The sequence below is a fragment of the Oncorhynchus nerka genome, linkage group LG28 (genome assembly GCF_034236695.1).
Source record: "Oncorhynchus nerka isolate Pitt River linkage group LG28, Oner_Uvic_2.0, whole genome shotgun sequence".
In the NCBI taxonomy this organism is placed as follows: Eukaryota; Metazoa; Chordata; class Actinopteri; order Salmoniformes; family Salmonidae; genus Oncorhynchus; species Oncorhynchus nerka.
In genome coordinates this window covers 7144267-7152673 of record NC_088423.1, presented here as the reverse complement: position 1 = coordinate 7152673, position 8407 = coordinate 7144267, and the positions used below count along the sequence as shown (strand labels likewise).

Sequence of the window (8407 nt, the reverse complement as noted above, 5' to 3'; positions counted from 1 at the left end):
TTTGTGGGAACAGGCCAAGGAGAAATGTGATAGGAAAGCAGAAGGTGAGGCCTGTGAAACATGAAACAGACAGGACTTTACAATTCAGATTTTATCATGAAAAAAAACCCCACCTCATCTAAAATAATTTCCTTGAGGTGACTGGAAATGGTCATAGAAATGATTTACTGTATGTGACTAACCCACTAAAATGTCTCTCAGGAATGTGAGAGCATCTGCTAATACTATGGTGATGCCATATACAGTGGACACAGGCAGGTCCTTCCTTCTTAACCTCTGTTCCAGAATCCAAATAAGGCCACAGAAGATACAGAAATAAGCTGCCCGGCTGTAGACAACAATTTGATTGTGTCCCTGGAAAACATCAAGAGGGGACAGAAATGAAACAGAAACCTCGAACCGTCTACTTGGAAAAAACGTGGATACTAAACAACCAGAGAAAATGTATCTTCACACTTTTAGAACACAGTATGTTCCACTTAGACTCACATGTGTTGGCGAGGCTGCATCAGGTTGCACACTCTGTAATACAAACAATTTATTTCAAGCGTTATTAATGTGACTAACTGATACAGTCGATGACTGACAGAGAAATGTTTCCATCAGTAATGTGTCAGATAAGAAGTACTTAGCTAAAGTTCAATGGGTGGGGCAGTGAAATGGACGGGGCAGTGAAATAGGTGGGGCCGTGAAATGGGCGGGGCAGTGAAATAGGTGGGGCCGTGAAATGGGCGGGGCAGTGAAATGGGCGGGGCAGTGAAATAGGTGGGGCAGTGGAATGGGTGGGGCCGTGAAATGGGCGGGGCAGTGAAATGGGCGGGGCAGTGAAATAGGCGGGGCAGTGAAATAGGCGGGGCAGTGAAAGTATGTGGTAGGGCAGTGACAATGGCATGGTCTTATCACACCCTATCACTGATCTGAATTCTGTCAACACAGATAAACAATAATTACAATTGATTAGGCCTTATCTCTTGTTACAAAAATAGATACCTTCCTTACCTTTAACAACGAGTACTGGCAGCTAGCGATGACCACGCAGAACTGGAAAACCCAGATGTCTTTGAAGCAACCGTGGTTGAGCAGGATAAACCCCAGGAAAGCCACCAGGAAGGCCAAGAACACAGCCACTATGTTCTCCACCACATCTTGGTTCCTAAGGGCAAAAATCTAAGTAAAGTCTCCGTCAACAAGTTGATCAATCGCTGAGAGACGGAAAAGGAAAGATAGAATAGGGGCCTTTTCTCTTACCTGTCCAATAGCGCCAACAAGGTCAGCCGGTCATTCAAGATGTTCACCCACTTCCCAGGAAAAAGCTTAAGCTTGTAGTACAGCTTAGGAGAGGGCTTTTCCTGTGTGGAGGTCTCTGACGACTCACCGATCGAGTCCTCCTCCTGTCAGAGGTGCAGTTCAGGTTGCAGTGTAAAAGAGATCTCAATAACACTTTAATGTCATCTTTAGTCATAAGGGTTACATAACATTGACATAATAGATGAAACTGTCATGACTGTTTGTTTCAGCTTATGACAACTGACTACACACTGTCAAGGCACAGATAATGTTTAGATCAGTTCTCATACAGCTACAACATTTCAGTAATAATCATCAGTGCATTTCACCCAATGTATTTCCTGTCTATCAATCAACTTTCAGCAATGTGCAGCTGGCATTATATCCCTTAACGGCCATCCGATAACTCAAAACGCGTGTGTTCTGTGAACCATATACTGTGAATTAGCTGCTGAGAGGGACGTGAGCTATGTGATGTCTGAGCCAGGCAGACAGATCCTGTTCTGCTCACAGAGTCACTATAGTGTAGGATACCCCAACTGGAGGCACGCGGGTTTCAAGCAATTTGAAATGATTATGTTTTAGTAAAATATTAGATCTGTTTGGGCTTCGTGCAGTCAATTTGCAGTCTACAAATTATTTGTAATTATGTTCTGGCCTGCTGACCATCTGCTCAAGAAACAATCAGCCCGTGGCTGAATCCCTGCTATAGTGTGATGAATGGCCAGCACTCTGATTTGCAGTGCTGAGTCAGACCACTGCTTGGCCTTGGCTGTCTGCACCCACTGTCTGGGACGAATAGTGGTTTATGGGTGGAGTGGGGAGGGGGTGAAGGGGTGGAGGATGGGTAACGTCACTTGGAAGATTGTGTAAGGGGGAAGGGGAGGAGGAATGGGTGGAGGGGCAACACTGTCAGGACGAGTGCTGCTTTTCCTATTTGGAAAGATGTAGAGTATGTGGTCATCTGTGGTAGTTCCTTTATCAAAGGATGACATGTTTTTCAAGACAAAAGCACTACTTCAAACTATATATACTTCGGAATACATTGGTTATACATTTTGTTTTATTAAACATGCTCACCTTAATTTAGCTGGAAGACATGAATCTGAGGTGTTGCTTTTATTCTCTGCACCTTGGATGACATCAGAGAGACTGCTTGGGGTCACAACGTCGCCTTCATCAAACATCACATGGAGGCGATAGTTGACCATCTTTATGGTGATGAAGAAAATGGTGACTGAGGTGCAGTATATACTAAGTGCCATGGTGGTGGGTGGAAGAGCCTGAGGATAAAACACACCAACTCCCTCAATATCTCAAAACACCGATCTTGACCAAAACATTATAATTATTCAAAAGTACTTCTTATTCTTCTTCATCACATTGGGCAGAGTGCATCCCACCCTTTCCTCAATAATATGTCAAGAAGTCTGAAACATAACCCTTCATCTTGGGTGAAGACTTAACACCAGATGAGCTATTTGAGGCTGTAATGTAATGTACAGTTGAAGTCACATAGGTTCAAGGTTCATATACACCTTAGCCAAATACATTTAAACTAAGTTTTCACAATTCCTGACATTTAATCCGAGTAAAAATGCCCTGTCTTAGGCCAGTTAGGATCACCACTTTATTTTAAGAATGTGAAATGTCACACAGAACAACAGTAGAAAAGGATTTATTTCAGTTTTTATTTCTTTCAACACATTCCCAGTGGGTCAGAAGTTTACATACACTCAATTAGTATTTGGTATGCTGCCACCACGTGCTTCACGGTTGGGATGGTGTTCTTCGGCTTGCAAGCCTCCCCCTTTTTCCTCCAAACATAATGATGGTCATTATGGCCAAACAGTTCTATTTTTGTTTCATCAGACCAGAGGACATTTCTCCAAAAAGTACAATCTTTGTCCCCATGTGCAGTTGCAAACCGTAATCTGGCTTTTTTATGGCGGTTTTGGAGCAGTGGCTTCTTCCTTGCTAAGCGGTCTTTCAGGTTATGTCGATATAGGACTCATTTTACTGTGGATATAGATACTCTTTGCACCTGTTTCCTCCAGCATCTTCACAAGGTCCTTTGCTGTTGTTCTGGGATTGATTTGTGCTTTTTGCACCAAAGTACGTTCATCTCTAGGAGACAGAACGCGTCTCCTTCCTTAGCGGTATGACAGCTGCGTGGTTCCATGGTGTTTATACTTGCGTACTATTGTTTGTACAGATGAACGTGGTACCTTCAGCCATTTGGAAATTGCTCCCAAGGATGAACCAGACTTGTGGAGGTCTACATTTTTTTTCTGAGGTCTTTGCTGATTTCTTTTGATTTGTATGTATTTTTTATTTCACCTTTATTTAACCAGGTAGGCTAGTTAAGAACAAGTTCTCATTTACAACTGCGACCTGGCCAAGATAAAGCAAAGCAGTGCGACACAAACAATAGAGTTACACATGGAATAAACAAGCGTACAGTCAATAACACAATATAATTTTTTAAAACTCTATATACAGTGTGTGCAAATGACGTGAGGTGTTAAGGCAATAAATAGGCCATAGTAGCGAAGTAATTACAATTTAGCAAATTAACCATGGAGTGATAAATATGCAGATGATGAGGATGTGCAAGTAGAAATACTGGTGTGCAAATGAGCAGAAAAGTAAATAAAAACAATATGGGGATGAGGTAGGTAGATATGATGGGCTATTTAAAGATGGGCTATGTACAGCTGCAGCGATTGGTTAGCTGCTCATATAGCGGATGTTTAAAGTTAGTGAGGGAAATATAAGTCTCCAGCTTCAGCGATTTTTGCAATTCGTTCCAGTCATTGGCAGCAGAGAACTGGAAGAAAAGGCGGCCAAAGCAGGTGTTGGCTTTTGGGATGACCAGTGAGATATACCTGCTGGAGTGCGTGCTACGGGTGGGTGTTGTTATCGTGACCAGTGAGCTGAGATAAGGTGGAGCTTTACCTAGCAAAGAGTTATGGATGACCTGGAGCCAGTGGGTCTGGCGACGAATATGTAGCGAGGGCCAGCCAACGAGAGCATGCAGGTCGCAGTGGTGGGTGATGTATGGGGCTTTGGTGCCAAAACGGATGGCACTGTGATAGACTGCATCCAGTTTGCAGAGTAGAGTGTTGGAGGCTATTTTGTAGATGACATCGCTGGAAATTTTCCCATGATGTCAAGCAAAGTGGCACTGAGTTTGAAAGTAGGCCTTGAAATACATCCACAGGTACACCTCCAATTGACTCAAATCATGTCAATTAGCCTATCAGAAGCTTATAAAGCCATGACATCATTTTCTGGAATTTTCCAAGCTGTTTAAAGGCACAGTCAACTTAGTCCACCAACCTAAGTGTATGTAAACTTCCGACTTCAACTGTATGTAACATTATGCTCAAACAGCCAAGGGCGACACTGAAAAATTATTTCCTATGGCTGATCTGATTGAGAAGTCAATGCTCCACCCATATAATGTGGTCATTTGGCTCTTCAGCTACATCTGCTTGAAAATGGTTAAAGTGGGACAATATTACAACATTACATTATAATGACAGTACTCCATCACTTTAACATCTGCACGAATAACCAGAAGGCTTTTGGTCTTCAGAACAGTTCATATGTTGTTGGACCTTTTTATATCAAATGAATTCTAAATAAACTATGAAACAAGCTTTGTGGGGTTTTTACTAATTGAAACCACTCACGTATTTAAGCAGACAATAGGTACTATTCTGAAACACAGTAGGTCTGATAAGTGTATAGCATTCCTGCAAGATAATAGATGCAATTCCATTACGATGGCAATAAAGGGACACATTAAAGAGCCCACATCTGGTGCTCGAAATAATTGTATAGGCTATCTTGACTAAATTAAACCAAACCGAAACAGCATTCATGACCTAGGCCTACTAGACACTAATTTGCTCAAACGCGAATGAGTGCCTGAAGTAGGCTTACTATCACATCCAAAAGGGATAGACGGTTTAGCTGTGCTGCCTCTCGTCTTTATGAACGCTGTGTTACAATGCCTGGAATTCTCTGCTTTTTCATCGCCGTGGCAGACCCACTTCCCAAATGCGACAATTAAATTTTCTGCCAAAACAATTAATTAATAAATAAGCGGAAAAGTTTCAGTGCTGAAGATAAAAATATCGCTCTAAATAAAAAATGAGACTGGAATGTTTCTCCAAGAGAACCGTGTTTGTTAACTAAAAGGGCTCTTCGTGATGCGGCGGCGCACTAAAACCTTATAGCCTAGACTACACAAGATCTGGGCCTTCGATTTAATTTACTCACCAAATGTAGTAACAGTGGCAACATCAGAAGGAACATCCACAAATAAAGGTGACAGGAGTTATTGAATTTGTTCTGGTCCGGGTCATGATTACCATCCTCCGGTCAATGATGCCCAAGCCCCTTGACGCAAAGTCTAAACCAGTTGCGAGCCCATCCTCCTCAACTGCAATGGATTCTACAAACGATGTACAAATGCATATGTAGCCCATTTATTACGCCTCTACCATGTTGAAATTCTAGGTCTTTGGGTTCTATCAAACTATGATTCGCGATTTGCTCGCCGCATCATTCCATCCGAATGTCATGGTGGACGGCTGCCTCGTGGGTCCAAGATGCGTAGATGAGAGAGCACGAGCAGTTATACAGCGCTGCATCACTAACCCATGCGGTTTATGAGTTGATCCTGAATCGAATTGAATCTACCTTATGGTTATTGACGGAATTTCCCATTTAAAATTGACTGTAAATCAACATGAAATGTTTTTCACTTCTTTGGGACTAACATTATATAAACAATATTGATTATTTTTTAAAGTACTATCCTGATGATTGAATATAAAGCATAAATAGTCCATGAATCACGCAATGTCACCATGGACAATTCGTGCATATATGTACATAATGCATTTCAGCAAATTTCGTGCATTTTTGCGCGGCTTAATTCGTGGAACGTGTCCATGACAGTAGCCTTGCAGTGATGCATATCACAATTAATGCATGAGTTCTTATAATAATAATAATAATAATAATAATAATAACAATAATAATAGGTTTACATAATGTCTATAATATACAGTACTGGTCAAAATCTGGGACACACCTACTCATTCAAGGGTTTTTCTTTATTTTTACTATTTTCTACAATGTAGAATAATAGTGAGACATCAAAACTACGAAATAACACATATGGAATCATGTAGTAGCCAAAAAAGTGATAAACTAATCCAAATATATGACATATTTGAGATTCTTCAAAGTAGCCACCCTTTGACTTGATGACAGCTTTGCACGCTCTTGGCCTTCTCTCAACCAGGTAGTCACCTGGAATGCATTTCATTTCATTTCAGGTGTGCCTACTTAGTCCATTTGTGGAATTTATTTCCTTCTTAATTCATTTGAACCAATCAGTGTGGTACACAGAAGATAGCCCTATTTGATAAAATACCAAGTCCATATTATGGCAAGAACAGGAAAGGAAGACCCAGAGTTACCTCTGCTGCAGAGGATAAGTTCATTAGAGTTAACTGCACCTCGTCTTGCAGTACAAAAATAAATGTTTCGCAGAGTTCAAGTAACAGACACATCTCAACATCAACTGTTCAGAGGAGACCGCATGAATCAGGCCTTCATGGTCGAATTGCTGTATAGAAATTAGTACTAAAGGACACCAATAATAAGAAGAGACTTGCTTGGGCCAAGAAACACGAACAATGGACATTAGACCGGTGGAAAGTATTGAGAAGGTGATGTGATGGTGTGGGGGTGTTTTGATGGTGACACTGTCTCTGATTTATTTATTTATTTAGAATTGAAGGCACTTAACCAGAATGGCTACAGCACTCTGCAGCAATACACCATCCCATCTGGTTGGCACTTAGTGGGCCTATCATTTGTTTTTCAACAGAACAATGACCAAAATCAAACCTCCAGGCTGTGTAAGGGCTATTTGACCGAGGAAAGTAATGGAGTGCTGCATCAGATGACTTGGCCTCACCCGACCTCAACCCAATTGAGATGGATTGGGATGAGTTGGACCGCAGAGTGAAGGAAAATCAGCTAACAAGTGCTCAGCATATGTGGGAACTCCTTCAAGACAGTTGGAAAAGCATTCCTCATGAAGCTGGTTGAGAGAATGCCAAGAGTGTGCAAAGCCTTCATCAAGGCAAAGGGTGGCTACTTTGAAGAATATAAAATCTCAAATCTATTTTAATTTGTGAATCACTTGTTTGGTTACTACATGATTCCAAATGTGTTATTTCATAGTTTTGATGTCTCACTATTATTCTACAATGTAGAAAATAGTAAAAATAAAGAAAAACCCTTGAATGAGTAGGTGTCTCCAAACTTTTGACTGGTAATGTATATACGAAGTAAAATAATAAAATAAAATGTTATTTGTCACATGCGCCGAATATAACAGGTGTAGACTTTACCATTAAATGCTTACTTACAAGCCCTTAACCAACAATGCAGTTCAAGAAATAGAGTGAAGAAAATATTTACTAAATATCCTAAAGTAAAAATAAAATAAAAAGTAAGATAATAAAATAACAATACCAAGGCTAGATACAGGGGGGGTACAGGTACCGAGTCAATGTGGTACAGGTCCAGGTTAGTCCAGGTAATATGTACATGTAGGTAGGGGTAAAGTGACTATGCATAGATAATAAACAGTGAGTAGCAGCAGTGTAAAAACGAATGGAGGGGGGGTGTCAATGTAAATAGTCCATTTGATTAATTGTTTAGCAGTCTTATGGCTTGGGGGTAGAAGCTGTTAAGGAGCTATCACGACTTCTACCGAAGTCGAAGCCTATCCTTGTTCGGGGGGTGCTCGGCGGTCGACGTCACCGGTCTTCATTGATTCATTTTTAATTTTCCATTGGTTTTGTCTTGTCTTCCTACACACCTGGTTTCAATCCCATTCATTACCTGTTGTGTATTTAACCCTCTGTTTCCACTCATGTCTTTGTCAGAGATTGTTTGTATTTCAGTGTTGTGTTGTTTGTATTGGTGCGCGACGGGTCCTCGTACCCACTTTATTTATTGTTACATTTAGTGTTTGGAGTATGTTTCTTTTATTTGTTATTAAATACTCAATTTCACTCAGTTT

At 40.9% G+C, this 8407-nt stretch overlaps 1 pseudogene; it reads right to left on the bottom strand.

Moving 5' to 3' along the window:
• LOC115121370 (pecanex-like protein 2) overlaps positions 1-5930 on the bottom strand; it is a 21850-nt pseudogene extending 15920 nt beyond the window's left edge.
• Positions 5931-8407: the final 2477 nt, after the last annotated feature.